The sequence below is a fragment of the Balaenoptera borealis genome (assembly GCF_965194805.1).
Source record: "Balaenoptera borealis genome assembly, chromosome: 4".
NCBI lineage: Eukaryota > Metazoa > Chordata > Mammalia > Artiodactyla > Balaenopteridae > Balaenoptera > Balaenoptera borealis.
The window spans coordinates 85,631,962-85,647,537 of NC_138861.1; the positions used below are offsets into that span (position 1 = coordinate 85,631,962).

The 15,576-nt window shown below is 37.6% G+C and overlaps 2 protein-coding genes across 14 annotated transcripts in view; one reads left to right on the plus strand and one right to left on the minus strand.

Annotated features, from left to right (window-relative positions):
* The window catches only part of NSUN7 (NOP2/Sun RNA methyltransferase family member 7), a 373,856-nt gene that overhangs the window by 297,052 nt on the left and 61,228 nt on the right, over positions 1 to 15,576 (minus strand). The window lies entirely within an intron of this gene.
* RBM47 (RNA binding motif protein 47) overlaps positions 1 to 15,576 on the plus strand; it is a 243,245-nt gene that overhangs the window by 195,613 nt on the left and 32,056 nt on the right. For 10 of the 13 annotated variants that reach the window (XM_082390606.1, XM_082390608.1, XM_082390607.1 and 7 more), the window contains one exon: positions 12,130 to 12,253. The exons of the other annotated variants lie outside the window; for them this stretch is intronic. The gene's annotated coding sequence lies outside the window, so the exon portion shown is untranslated. The remainder of the gene's footprint in view (positions 1 to 12,129; positions 12,254 to 15,576) is intronic. 13 annotated transcript variants of the gene reach the window in all.

Here is a 15,576-nt window from a genome sequence, read left to right on the forward strand (position 1 = left end):
GGGAAGGAAGGAGTTGGTTGGATATGGCATAGGGTTATACTTTATTGGGTAAATCTCTCTGTCACTTTGAGAAGTTAGAGACAAGCTCTGTAGTAGGGATAATTAACATATAATATTGTAAAGCTTCTGGATTAACTCATGCAGTGCTGATGCTGGAACCCTAGATTCTGAAAAAAAGTTAGTAGACCTGATCCACGCCCACCTCTCTCTTCTTCCTCTCTCTGAGTCAGTGTTCCCTGTCATGATGAACATTTCCAGGAAGTAGGGACTCAGCCCCGCATATCCCCAATAAGGGTGAACCTAAAGACTGTGATTAAATAGGGGTAAAGGGGGTGAGCTAGGGTAAGGGTGAGAGCAGATCCCACCGCAGCCCAGCCTGGCCAGTTTAAACCCTCTGAAGTTCCTGATAACCTGAGAAAAGAGGGGAAAATTCGTTTTACTTCAAAACAATCATCCCAAAGCACTTCATTCTCTCTTGGGTTCCTTTCTGTAATACCATGTACCTGGCTCTTAACTACTATATTTAAGATGTCTACTGCCTTGCCTATATCCACATTAAATAGCTATGCTATGTAAGCAGGAAGTACTTGACATATGATTTAAATGAGGGTAGGTATATGCTTTAAGAGTGTATCCCACTAGACATCTAATGGATTCCAAGCTTAATTTTTATAATAAGTAATAATAAATATACTTTCCCTTGTAAGACAGGGACCGTGCAGGATGGTCCCCCGCCGCTCTGGCCACACACACACATCTTCCTTCCCTGCTGTTTCTTCTCTTTAGCTCTTTCATAATCTAACATACTATATATTTTACTGATCTACTCATTCAATGTCTGTCTCCCCCGATGAGACTATAGGATTCATGAGGGCAGGGATTTTGTCTGTTTTGCTTACTGTTATAGCCCCAGTACCTAGGACAGTGCCTGCCACTTAGAAGGTACTTGATAATATTGATTGAGTGAATGAAATACACAAATATTAGTTATTATAATTTTACTCTTTAAAGCAATTGTACCAGTTGAGAAGATACCATTTAAAATTTTTAAATGAAAGCCCTCAGATCCTTTTCTGATGTCCAGATAAGATAAACTCATCAGCCCAGATACGGCAATGTCCATTATTTAATTCTTCCTGTTGATATCGTTAATGGGATATTTAACAAATTAACCGAAAGAGAATACATAAAAGTAGAAAAAGACTTTTCGGTCTAAAATAGTGGTGGAAGAGGGCAGGTAAAGGGATGTTAACAACGCATGCAGCTGAGGCCAAGGCATGTATATGTTGCGTGTATGTGGAAACCAAAAGCTGTCTTGGAGGCGTTAATCCTTTTATAATATTGCCATTCTTCTGGTGGGTTCTGTGTTTATCACATACATTCTTTAGGAGGACGCTCGTATGTATACCTGCATGCGTTCAGCTCTTTGAACTCACTTTTCCAATGTTGGTTAGTTAGTGTCATGACCAACTATTGTTGCTGACACCATCAATACAGATATATGGCATCAGTGCCAGTAATCGACACTTTTTCAGATGAAGACTAGTACCTCAGTGTGTGTGTGTGTTTGTGTGTGTGTGTGCAGTTTCTTCCTCTTATACTTTAGTCATGCATTAATACAATGCCCAATTTCAGCAAAGGTTTTGAAATTCTAAATACATAGTGTAAAATTTACTTCTGGAAAACTATATACTGCTATTAAATAAAGAGCAAACACACTTTCACTTGATCTTTACATCAGCTATATCTTTAAGCCTTTAGGTAAGTGAAAATAAAAAAGAATGTTCTCCTAGTAGGATGTAAAAGGGACTTTAATGGATATTACCTATATTTAAAATAGCCCACATAACAATTTCCTGGCTTATTACCAGGTCTTTACTCATGCTTCAATTTCTCTTCTCCCAGGCCTGTCTGAATCTTGTTTCTTATTCCTTTTTCCAGATCTTCCTTAGAGCTCATCTTGTCTCAAGCTTCTATTTTGCACCTGTATTTTTTTTTCTTTTTTTCTTTTCTCTACTGTCTCAAATCTCAGATTTACCTGCTGTCAGTCCACTCTAAAAACAAAGTTGCCTTGTTAGAACAAAGGATGCTCTTCCAGGGATGACCAAGGCACGCCAGAGCCATCAGAAGTTAAGGCAGCAAATGTAACATGTGTCTACTCTGATGCCACTGACACACAGTTTTTATACTGATACATCTCCCTACATCGAGGGCTATGTAATAGGAGTCAGTGTCACTACCAGTAGAAGGGATGACTTTTACTTTTTTCATGTACTTGTCTATATTGTGTACATTTATAATAACTTGTGTGCATTGTTTTTGCCAAGACCGTAGATATCTGTGTGCCATATATGTATTTTTTAAATTAACTCTGTTCAAAGCAAAAGTAGGGAGAAGTTGCTCATTTTTTGTTTAGGGCAGGCGGTAGTTGTAATTATTGCTTTTAGATATTCAGTGAAAAGCTGCGCTGTCCTTACCACCTTACTCTTAAAATTTATCATCCTGAGTTGGTTTGTTTCCTATGTTTTTGCATTCTTGGTAATGTTTGGTATAAGGATTCACACATACACACACACTCTCTCTCTCTCTCTCTCTCTTTCTCTGTCACATGTGCTCACCCACTTGACTGACACCCATTCATACACCAAACCTCCAAACGAAAAATATTCTTCCTAATGCTTAAAGCATGTCACACATCCAGAATTTATAAAAATTCTTATATAATATACTCAATTACTCTTATATACAAGGCAGATTTTCTGGGTTCCTTTTGTAGTCAAAAGGAATTTAGTCTGAAGTCAGTAGTTTTTTGGAAACGCTGCCTTAGTATCGTTGAAAAATTGCTTCCATTTTCCTTTCATCAGAACCTAGCAATTTAGTTTTATACGATATTTAACATGATTATAATCTTAGACTTGTTCTGGATTTTGACCCTTTACTAAGTAACCTGCTGATAATTTTCTTGTCACTACTGATAGCTTTAGATTATTTCATTTGGGAGTAATAAAACTGTTTCTCTTAAAAAATATAGGTAGATAAACAGATTTAAAACTTTGTCACTCTGGCCTTTTTACTTCCCATCCTGGCTACTTCAAATTGCTAAAGTTCATGGGATTTAATAAGGTTCGCAATTACAGAATAACAGCTAAGGGAAAACTTGAGGTCACAAGTTTGAAATGTTTGTTTTAGGAAGAGTTTCAGATCTGTTCCTCTCTTTGTATGCTGTGGAGCTCATGTTAATCCTGGTTCAGGTGGTCCCAGATGTCACAGGTTAGCTTTCAGGAACCCTCCTCCAGTCCATCTTCTGGCCCCTTCTCCCCTTACCTCCCAGCTGCCTGAACTGACAGACTCAACCCCCAGAGTGGGTTCCATCTCTTCACTGCTTGAAGAGGAGTGTATTTACTCTGCTTAAGTGCTTCAGGTCCTCTTGATCCATTGTTATGTACGGACTGTTTTTATTATCCATGAATCATGTTTTACCGCTCCTTTTTCTTTCTCTGTCCCTTCTATTTTTCTCTGCCTCTTACCAATAAATCCATTTCCAGTTCCAAATGGATAAAGTAAAATAAATGAGGGTTTAGTTCTTGTGTAATTTTTGCCTCTATCTTTTTTCTGCCAGGCTTATCATAAACCCAATTATTGGTAGTGATTAGTAGAAAAGATGAAGGGCACTCACTCCAAGTTACCTACCCCAGATACAATGAAAAGAAAAAAAACAATATTTGCTAAACATAGAACATTTCTAAGAAATCATAGTAGTATTTTTTGAGTACTTTCTATATGCCAGGAAATTTTCTAAGCACTTTATATGTGTGTTCATACATTAAGTGTTTAGAACTCAACAACTCAAGTGAAGTAAGAATTACTGTTTTCTTTGCAACAAGCAGAACAATGTAATGGACGTCCATCTTGTTTCTAGGAAGGTGCATTTAAAAAATCATTTGTTTCCTTTTAGTCAGTAGTGGTGTATGAATAAAATATTTCAGTTAAATTTCCTTCTCTATGAAATGTCAGAGCTTTTGTCTTCTTGGGTCTTCCCCAGATCCATTTATTACAGTAGGTTTGCTATTAAATTTTCAGGCGGCTTTTGAGCCTTTTGTATCTGGCAATTTTAACACCTCCCTTCTTTCGGTACCACCCACTCAAGTTCATTTCAGGTGCCCTTAGCAAATGACTCCCAAGGCATTTAAGTGGCCAAAGCTCATTGACCAATGAGGAGAGGTGTGCCATGTATAACAGAGTTACACAGTTCCTGGATCAGGAACGAAGTTTGCTTAAGGAAAGCTTTTGTTACCATTAGCCTGTTGCATCCAGATTTCAACCCTGGAAAGGTAGGGAACACCTTATTTGTTGTAATTGGAAGAGAGGAGTTGGTTAAAGTAATTTAGATCATGTAGAATAAACAAATGATCTGTTTTGTTTTTAACCGAAGGCAAAAAAAAAGAAAAAAAAAGGAAGTTTGTGAGAATTTCAAATGCTGCACAGTTTGTCTTACCAGCAGCAAAACCGAAATTCCTAAGCTAAGAACATTTTTTTAAAAAATTAGTTTGTCTAGCATCTCTTCACTTTAACAAACTTGAAAAAACTAGGTGGAAAAAAAAAGTCATGTTTTCATAGATTGCTGCTATTTTAATTATGGGACAAAAAGCAGGAATTTATCAATAATGTCCACATTTATTTTCCAAAGTCATTTCAGAGTCAGTCGTTAAAGAAATTTTAAGTGACGTGGTAAGGAAAAATGAGAAATTAATGGAATTAGCTCTTGAGAGTTACTGCACAGAAGTTAGTGATAATGACTTTTCCTCTGAGTAAAGTGCTGGTATAAGAAGACTCTCTTGTATCAATCATTTTTTTCAAACCAATAGTAAAGTTTATAAAATGGAATTAGTTAAGTGTAGGTTTATATACTTTAAAGACTATATAAATTAGTTTCACTTTTGTTAGAACGAATAGTTTAGTTATATTTTATGTGCTGTTTAGATTTGTTCTAATATTAACTCAAAGAAACCAGAGATAAAGAATCTTTATTTGCTTCTTTCTACCTGGAAATGGAGCGATTTGGATAGCATTTGAAGCTAATCCTGAAAAGAAAAACCCTCTTCATTATGAATAAAGTATGATGAATCAATGTTGTGACAAAATGTATACATTAAAAATATATATTATTATACTTATTCATTAGCCTACATCTAATGTTTAGTATCAGAAGGTAAGTCTGAGTTCAAAGAAAAGTTTAACTGGTTTCCCATGATTGCTTTTTCCCAGAAATGGCTTAATATGGGCTTTAAAAGCTGTAAATTTAAAAGCTGTAAATTTACAGCTGTAAAATTACAGCTGTAAAGCTGTAAATTTAAAAGCTGTAAATTTCTAACAGAAATTAGATAATACATTTGTTTAAAAATATGAGAGATGGTACCATCTGGTAAGAATTTTTTTTAATTTTTATTTTATATTGGACTATAGTTGATTAACAATGTTGTGTTCGTTTCAGGTGTACAGCAAAATGATTCAGTTATACATATATCTGTTCTTTTTCAAATTCTTTTCTCATTTAGGTTGGTGCAGAATATTGAGCAGAGTTAATTTTAGTGTTTAGTTGAGACTCTATTTTTGTTTAACCTGTAAAGAGAATTTTTTTTAGTGCACATTATCACTAGGTATAAATTCCCAGTGATTTCAGTTATCTCAGATTCTCCCCTTTTCAAAACTTATTTTTATATGCTCCTTTAAAAGACTTGCATCCTGAAATTTTCTACTTACATTAGATTTGTTCGTAATGCCACTTTATGGGACGTTTACTCCCGAGATCGCCCTCATAAGCCTCTTGCTGTGGTTGACTCTTTGGGGGAGGTGGATGCGGATCGAGCACCAGCCACGGAGTTAACTATTCACAGCAGCCATCTTCTCTGGTACAAGTAAATGCTGTTTCTCAATTCCAAGCTGAGGTTCAAAGGTTTAGACTAACTTCACAGATCAGAGGTCAGGCACGAATTGCTGCAATTTGTAGTTCAGTTCTGCCGATATGACAGAATTTCACAGCTATGATGATTGCTTTTTCCACTTCTGCACACAGGCCAGGCCGGGCAGTTAACAGCATGATTTGTACAAGTCAGCCCTTGGCACCCAAGTTTAATGAGTAACTAGCTGGTGCCTTAGGTTTCACTGGTACAAGGTGCACATTATAAAAAGGGTCAAATGTCAATGCACAAAGATGGAGGGGGTTGGGTAGTGATATATCAATAACCACTGCCTGTGAATCATACGTAAAGAATTAGTAATTGCGTTAATTTTAAAAATAATTTCTGTGATGTGAATGTTAGTGTGTTTGTTTTCTTTGCTACTAAAAGAGGTAGATTATTTTATTAAATGTTAGCAAGAAAGAACGATCCGATTAGAGATTACTGACAACCGTAGAAAGTGAAATTGCAGGCTCTGTTTACTCCTTTCATGGGGTCTCTGATTTCTCAAAAACTTCCCCAAATGTGCCAGCTTTTCAAGAATCTAGGGAACAAATTGGGTAACGAGGTATTTCTGAGCTCATGATATTTATGAGTATCTAACATTCTCTACTTTTCATCCAAAAAGTTAAACTCCTATCTTTATTTCTAACCCAAGTTGAGAATATCTTTTACTGTTTAAAGTTGAATATTGAGACGCTTCAAAAAATTCTTAGATGTTGGGCCTTGAAAATCCATGGGTTTGCCATTCACAGTTTTGACTTCTCATAAATGACTCTGAAGCTGCAATATAAATACATATAGAGTAATTTGTCACTTTTGTTATAACACAAATTTTAGTTTTCCACTCTTCCAGACTGGGATGTAGAAGCAATCGGATTCTTCCATAGAGCAGAATAATTAAGAGCACAGATTCTGGTCTCAGACCTCCTGGGTTTGAATCCCAGCTTCATCATTTACAGTTAAAGGACCTGAGCAAATGGCCAGCCTCCCTCTGTTTAGTTCCCTCATCTCCAGGATGAGTATAACCATAGAATTTGCTTTGTGGGGTTGTAGTAATGATTAAATAAGACAGTGTACACGAAATGCTTAGCACGGTGCCTGGTGCATAATAAGTACTCTGTGAATATTAGCTCTTATTAATATTATTAAGTTACATGCTTTGTGAACAAGCCTCCCCTACCCTGTACATCATCCCAACTTGTTTAGACTTGGTCTTTCCTCTGTTCAATTCAGGAGGGACACAAGATAAGGCATAGTTGGGTAAGGCGATCTGGGAATGTTTTAGATGCATTCTTTTTGAATATCATGGGGAAGTGTATTTTTAAATTCCTTGGTTTCAAGTCTAGCACTCTTTTATATGCTAGTTTTCCCCCCTAATTGTTTTGCTGTCACGTGGCAGAAGCTGTAAAAAAAGGTAAATCCAAATCATCTGGTTTCCTTTGAGAGTTGTTTTCCTTCTGCCCTTTGGTGAGAAACATTTGAGTTAAAAAAGAAAAAATCCATAAATGATACCATACCAGTGGGCTAAATTCTATCCCCGATGATATGTATTATACTAACTGGAATTCATTCTTTCTTTCCAGAAATGCCAGAAATGAAAATCTTTAAAAAGTGATTTTTTGTGTTCTATTTCTTCATTTTGTTCCTATGCAACACAGAAGTGGCATTTGAATAAAAACATGATACTACCAATGACAATACATAAATTATGTGCTTAGCATTAAAAAAGTAGTAACAATCCCTCACACTAATTAAACTCTGAAGCACCTACTCTGTGCTAGGATTGTGTGTGGGACACTGGGATTATAGTAATGAGTCAGATCTAGATTCTGCCCTGGGCAAGTTTACAGTTGCCTGGAGAAGACTGCTATTTTACCAACTACTGTAAGATTAAACCATATCAAGTTGCCAATATTCTACCATTTTTGTCCCCCCAAACAGCAATTTCATGAGGTTCAAGCCAGTGTTATGAGAAGTGCTGTGAGGGATTATATGATGTTTCAGGAATGTTTTGAGAGGCTCCAGGGATGACCTCTGAGGAGTGAAGTGTAAGGATGAGAAAAGCTGGCTAGGTAGGAGCATTGGTGAGGGTTTAAAGCACTGGGAACAGCAAGTGTTAAGGGGGAAGTGACACAAGATGAGGCTGGAGGAGGAGCCAAAGTCTTCCTTATACCCCTTACTAGGGATACTGATTTTATTCTAAGGGCAGTGGAAGAGAGTGTAGAGGTTTAAGCAGGAGGGTGACATGATCAAATTGTGTGTTTTTTAAAGGTCACTTTGCCTGTCTTGAGAGCCAGATTGATTGCAGCAGGCAAGAGTGGATGGGTCGAAGTCAGCTGGGATACTACTGCAGACATCCAGGCTGGAGTTGATGGTTGGCAGTTTACATGATGCTTTCAAATGTAGTGTCTCATTTTATCCTTGTAACGACTCTCACATGTGGTGTTAATAGCAGCTTCAGTATACCGGTGAGGATGCTGAGGCCAAAAAGCTAAGTGGCAACGGGTGGTCTCACACTGCTGGTGGCAGAGCGAGAACCAGAGCTCTGTTACTAGACTGTTGCCCTGGTAGTCTCCCGGTAGCTTTAGGCCCGTGTACTAGCGTCCCTGGGTGTGGGCAACTGGTTTATCTTTGGAAAGGATTTGCTTTTAAGAAACAGAATTCTCATTTGTTGGTGGAGGAGTCGGGGTGAGAAAGTTATTTTTCGCCTCGGTTTATGCGTGAGAGTTGAGAGAAGCAGAACGTGACATGGAACTTGATATTAGATTGGAACATCCTTTGGGAAACCATACATTTATTAATTTCACATACTTATTTACACCCTGCCTCATTGCAAAAGTGGATTTGAACAGCTTTCAAAAATACATATGGTAGACAAAGTAAAGAAGAGAGGGTAAAAAAGTCAGGGTAGGCAAATTAAGATGATGCCACAGGCGTCGTAAGTCCAACAAACGATTGCCCTCAGATCCCACCGTTTGTTGAAGAAGGACCCATGAGTAACTCTTAAGATTCACATGCCTGAAAAATTGAAAACAAACCAGTGTTCTGCTCAGAACAGCTTTTTCTTCTACTGGAATCTAAGAAAATTTCCCCAGTTGGTCTTCCTAAAGACTTCATGATATAATGGACAATATCCATAGCTTATTCACAGAACGAGGAGTGGGTGAGGGGTTGGAATGAATTAATTAACCCAGTTTATGTCTGGAAATATTTCTTTTCTCTAAGAACTTCCCCACAAATTTTACATGACCTTCAGTAAGACAGTTTCCTCCACAGTAAAATGGAGGATTTGTACTAGAGATCGACTTCTCAAACAGGGTACCCTGAGACACCCAATTTTGTGTCAGGAGGAGTGTGAAGCCACAGGAGGAAAGTAGCATGTGGGTTTCGCTCGGAGATTTTTATGACAAAATAATATTAAAATATTTACGAAATGGGTTATGTTTGGAGCCATTCTGGAAAATCAGATTTTTCTGGAAACAAATAGTCCGAAGTGTTTTATTTGGGGGAAATTTTCTGTTACTTGAATAGCTGTGAAAGGCATTTCAATAATTCTTCTTCCCATCATTAAGATTTAGCACAAAACTATATAAAACCTATAATTTCATTTATATATTAATAATTTGCTTCCAATTCATAGAGTTTACATGTCCATTACCATGATATTATTTCTCAAAGGAAAAAATTTGCCATTTTAGAGAGAAAACTTACAGTTCTGCAGAAGTGTGTGCCAGGAATGGTGCTTTACAAGTATCTTCTCTGTTCTCCATGCAGTCCTGCAAGGAATTAGCTCCACTTTATGGATGTGGAGACTGAGGCTCAGAAAAGTTCAATAAATTTGTCTGGATTCACTTAACTCGTAAATGAATAGTGCAGGAGTCTACATTTTATTCTGTTGCCTTGACAGGGTAGAATTAATTTCAGGACACGGCTTGTAATTTGCACATTTATTTTTATTTATCAGACACTGTGATGCTGATCATTAGGTATTATCCAAGATGTAGCATTTAGAAAATCGACCTCACAGACGAGGGTGAGGATTATATGCTTTGAGATGTACAGAGTTTAACAGCAATTACTCTATGATTTATTTGAGGGTGTGGCTTTTTTTTTTTTTTTTAGTAGATCATTGATAATAAGGATTAAAGCCAGCTCATGATTTAGTTTTTTTTTTTCTTTAACATCTTTTTTGGAGTATGATTTAGTTTTTTGTTTTTTGGGTTTTTTATTTATTTAATTTATTTATTTTTGGCTTCGTTGGGTCTTCGTTGCTGCACGCAGGTTTTCTCTAGTTGCGTCACGTGGGGGCTATTCCTTGTTGTGGTGCTTGGGGTTCTCATTGCAGTGGCTTCTCTTGTTGCGGAGCACGGGCTCTAGGTGTGCAGGCCTCAGTAGTTGTGGCACGTGGGCTCAGTAGTTGTGGCTTGCAGGCTCTAGAGCACAAGCTCAGTAGTTGTGGCACATGGGCTTAGTTGCTCCGCTCCGCGGCATGTGGGATCTTCCCAGACCAGGGCTCGAACCCGTGTCCCCTGCATTGGCAGGCGGGTTCTTAACCACTGCACCACCAGGGAAGCCCTGATTTAGTTTTATTGCTTGTGTTCCCATAAAGTTATGAATCCCATTGAATGCCTTGCCAGTCATTGCAATATAGAGATAGTTATGGCAGAATAATTTTGGAGCTGTAACTGACTTTAGAAGCCATTTACTTATTTGTTTATTTATTTACTTATTTTGACTGCGCCGGGTTTTAGTTGTAGCACACGGGATCTTCATTGCAGCATGCGGGCTTCTTAGTTGCGGCATGCAGACTCTTAGTTTCGGCATGCATGTGGGATCTAGTTCCCCGACCAGGGATCGAACCAAGGCCCCCTGCATTGGCAGCGCAGAGTCTTACCCACTGGACCACCAGGGAAGTCCCTAGAGGCCATTTAATTGGCAGGTTCCAAATTGTGCTCTGTGGTCCTAAAGATCCTATGGTGTTCCCACACAGCCCCCCCGTGGATGATGGAGCAGAATGGGTGGAGATGCTTCCCCATATCATCCCCAACCACCAGTTTAGCCAGCTCCTGTTTCATCAGTTTGTTTCTGCATCGAGGTAAATTTTTGGTGGAAGAAAGGACACTACACCTAAAAAAACGAAGCAAAACAAAACAAATATTAAAAAACCAGTTTGAAAACTACTGGTAATCCAACTCTTTTATTTCTTCAGGGGAGCAAACTTTGGCTCAGCCACATAAAATAATTTGCCTGAGAACACAGAACAAGGCATGGCAGAGCTAGAGTTAAAATCCCAGTCTTCTAGGTGCTCCGAGTCTGGTGTTGCAGCCACTGTGCCATATGGAATCGTGGAAGTCATCTGGATAATTCAGATGGCTTAATGAGGGCTCTCCATAGTGAGGAGAGAATATTCCTGAAGTTTGGTAGATCATATTTCCAGATGTGAAATACAGGTACAAGTTTTGTGCTTAGGATATATTTTAACGTCTCACCCAAAATACCCTTATCTTGAACTTAAGTTTCTTAATTTGAATGTTTTGTATATCATGACTTTTAAGATGATCCTAGGATCCCAAATCCTACTTTTTATAGTACTGCATGCAGAGAACATCCTCAGAAGAGTCTTAACTATTCATTTTAGGGCAGAATAACAAGTTGCTTTTATTACCACTTCTAATCAGTTGGTAGTGGTTGGCTGGAGCGCTTGTTTCAGTGGTTTTTGAGACCCTCTTTGGATTCAGCAGGCAAGAGTGTGATGATTCATAGTGACATGTGTCGTAAGCCCCCAAATGGGGGAGGGGGGGCCATGAGCTAGATAGGATCATCTCTGTAAAGAGCGCCACCTCTCCTTTTTGTGAATCTAAGCTACATGTGTATTCATTCCTAAACATTGTGTTGTGCATTTTGGAGTCGGTGGCGGGGGGTTGCGGATAAATAAGACAGGGGGGAAAATAAAACAAATGGAAGAAATTGGTCATTTTCTTATTACTGTTCCCTGTCTTTTCAAGGACAGGAGGAGGAATAAAGGGTTGCATTTCTTGGTTTGTAGAGACTATGGTCATTAGTAATAGTAGTTCATTTTTTGAAGGAAATGGCCCCAAATTCGTAATGCACATATGAAAATTATACTCAAATAGAAAACATTCCTAGCAATTTTGTTTTTACCTCTTAGGATTTGCCTCAAAGGGCACTCCACAAATTGGACTGAGAAATCCCAAGGAAGCTGCCTGAATCTCCTTGTATATTCTTACTCAACATCGTGTAAAGGACCAGACAAATCAAATTGGTGGGTTTTGGTAAGTACATCCGCTGGTGTCCTTTTCTTCTTCACTTAAGGAAAACATTAAATTTTCATTCTTATGAACCAAGATGTCTGCTGTATAGACAATGCGTACCTGGTGTATGTTTATGTCTCAATGTTAGTAGTACATACAACTTGATAAGTCATTTGGTAAGTCATTTTGAACTGACAATATAAAATCCTTATTTCTTTGTTGTTTACATCTTTGTGGCCCAAGAGGAAAAACTACTGCTGATATGTGAGCATCTTAGGAATTAAGGAAAAATGTGTATTGCTTATAAATCTGTCTCCCTCACAAAAAAAAAAAAAAAAAAAAAAGATCAAGGGTATTTCAATCAGAGTTGTCTTTCGAAATTTTGGATGCAAGGAAGGGTCCTGACTGTACAAGCTACAGAAGATACTGGTATGTTCTCGAACAATCCTTGTGCCTTCTCTAATTTCTGTTTCCTCACCTGTCATATAAGGTAAAAATAACTACTGTTACGTTAGACTCTCCAAATCATGGCAATCCAGTGAATTATAACATATGTAAATATACTGTGAAAACTATATAATTCTCCACAGACAGAAGGTATTATTATTCTGTGGGTGATAATCCTATGTATGCTATGGCAGGGACGGGGGCATAGAAGAAAGAGGCTGCTCGTATCAGCTTCACCCAGAACCTTGGACGGGCAGCCCTCCCGGCCGCAGACACGGCCCTCACTTAGCTTTGAAAGGTAGAGGCAGTAGATCCCTGTGTGTTAGGGAGGGGCTACTGGTGACACTGATTGCCCAACGACTCCCCATGCCCCCCCGAAGTCCCTTTTCATATCCTCTAGGCTGGGTTCTGGATTCAGGGACTCAGAGAGCTAAAATTGTTTTAATTATATATATTTTTTCTTCTTCTGAAAGCATATTAATGAAAGGAAACTTGGAAATTAAAGAATAACATAAAATTACTTATAATCCCACAATCGAAAGGTAACCGCAGTTAACATTATAGTATATTTAGTCCTTTTTAAGTTTTTAAAAATATTTCATATATATTCTAAAATATTTTTTAACAAGGTTAACAGAGTTGAGAACATGAAATAAGTATTCTAGCCTACAACTATGCTGTATTTTTATAGCCATTTCCATACTGTTGAACATTATGTTTGTTACATCACATATAAATACATACTATTATGTTCATTACATTATGCTATAAATACCACAGTAGTGAACATACCTGACTATAAATTTTATTCATGTCTCCAATTATTTTCTTGGGGTAAATTTCTATAAATGGAATTAATGAGAAGGAACTGCTTTTAATGACTACTGTAAAGCTCTTGATGTTGTCAAACTATCCTCCAGAAATGTACCAAATTATATTTGCCTTCCCATCCCCACCTATTATATATGACAATGTTCATACCACTACACACATGTACAGATTGAATTCTGTCACGTTGAGAAGATTTAAAATTATAAATATTTCTACAGAAGCTCAGGAAGTATAAGCCTGTTCCCTCCCCCTGGCCCAGCCCAGCCTTAACCAACACCAGGTCTCTGAAGTAGAAGACAGGATCATCCAATCGACACTGCATCCACCTTGATCTCTCAGACCTGTTCATGGGGGAAAGCACCTATGAGGCTTGCATTCATTCACTTGGCATTTATTACGACTGCTTGTGTTCATTTCTGTACTATATGCTTCCAGGGAACAAAAGAGCTTTTCTTTGTCTACGAGAAGCTTAATTCAGTTGGTGAGTCCAGACAAACAACAAACAAAAATACATAACCTTGGATAGGTCACTTAACTTCTCAAGACCTGTTTCTTCTTCTTTAAAGTGAGAGGTTCAATTTATCTATATCTAAAGGGTGTCTGAGGTGGTTTTTAGTAGAAATATGTGAGTACACAAGGTAGTGAAAACAGCAATAAAGATATCTAAACTTTGAACAACATGATGTGTTGTATAATTTCCATTATCCAACAGTGAAAGCACACCAGTTCTTTAGGAGAAAAAAAGTTTCCCTGCGTTAAATACTAGGAAAAAATTTCAAGTTAATCATATTTTTAAATGTAAAAGTAAAGTAATAGGAAAATCCTTCAAGATGGCCTCTAAGGTTTCTTTTAGCTCTAACATCTATAATTCATAAGTAATAGACAAAATAGCAAAGGCCGAGGACCCCCAAAGCAAAGGAATGGTCAGTGGGCTTCACAGAAATTTGTAGAGTCGTGACTAGAATTTTAAAGTGATAGTTTCTACAGATGAGTTCTATCTAATCATCATCCTCACCACCCATACACTGAAAGTCTGTCCTAGTACTGGTACTGTTCATGAATTTTAATCAGATTTTCAAACTTTGGAACACACCAAACAGGTTTAAGGAGTAAATAAGCTTATGAATATTTAGCTATCCTTCGCCATTACCACTTACATCTACCAGAAATGTTAAAATTGTCTGACTCAACTACTGAGATACACTGAGCAATGTCAGGGAGACTGGGCCAAACTTTGGCAAGAAAGTTTGCCACTGGCCATTGCTCTCTCTTTGAAGTAGACTGTCCCTTGCAGTTTAACGCACAGTAGATACTTCATAAATATTTGCTGGATTCCTTTCTACTCAGATTTTGTGCCACTTTGTAATACCGGTTTGTTTTGTACTTAGAAAAAAAAGTTACATATATGTTGGAACAACTTCCAAAATCTAAAAGCATGAAGGAATTGTAATAATACCTCAGACAAGCTCTAATCTTAATCTTGGAATAAGGACGCTTTCTGACTAGATTTCACACACTTGAAAAGTCTCGGTTGAAAAGCCAATATATTGATCATTTGCCTCTCTTTGCAATTTGAATCGTAAACATAAAGAAAAAAGCTGCATAACCTAGAACATCATTTGTCTAATCATTTTCCCATTTTCTCTTAAAAATCTGCATTCCTTTCTCCCTTTTATTCCATATATTAACTCTGCTGGTTTTCCATGACTTTTTTTGTGTGTGTGTGGTAAAATATGCATAACATAAAATTTACCATTTTTAGGTGTACAGTTCAGAGACATTAAATACATTCCCATTGTTATGCAAATATCACCACCATCCATCTCTAGAACTTTCTCACCTTCCTGTACTGAATCTTTGTACCCATTAAACAATAACTCTCCATTCCTCCCTCCCCCCAGCTCCTGGCAACCACCATTCTATTTTCTGTCTCTATAAATTTGACTATTCCAGGTATCTCATATAAGAGGAATTTTACAATATTTGTCCATTTGGGTCTGGCATGTTTCACTTAGCATAATGTTTTCATGGTTCATCCATGTTGTAGCATGTGCCAGAATTTCCTG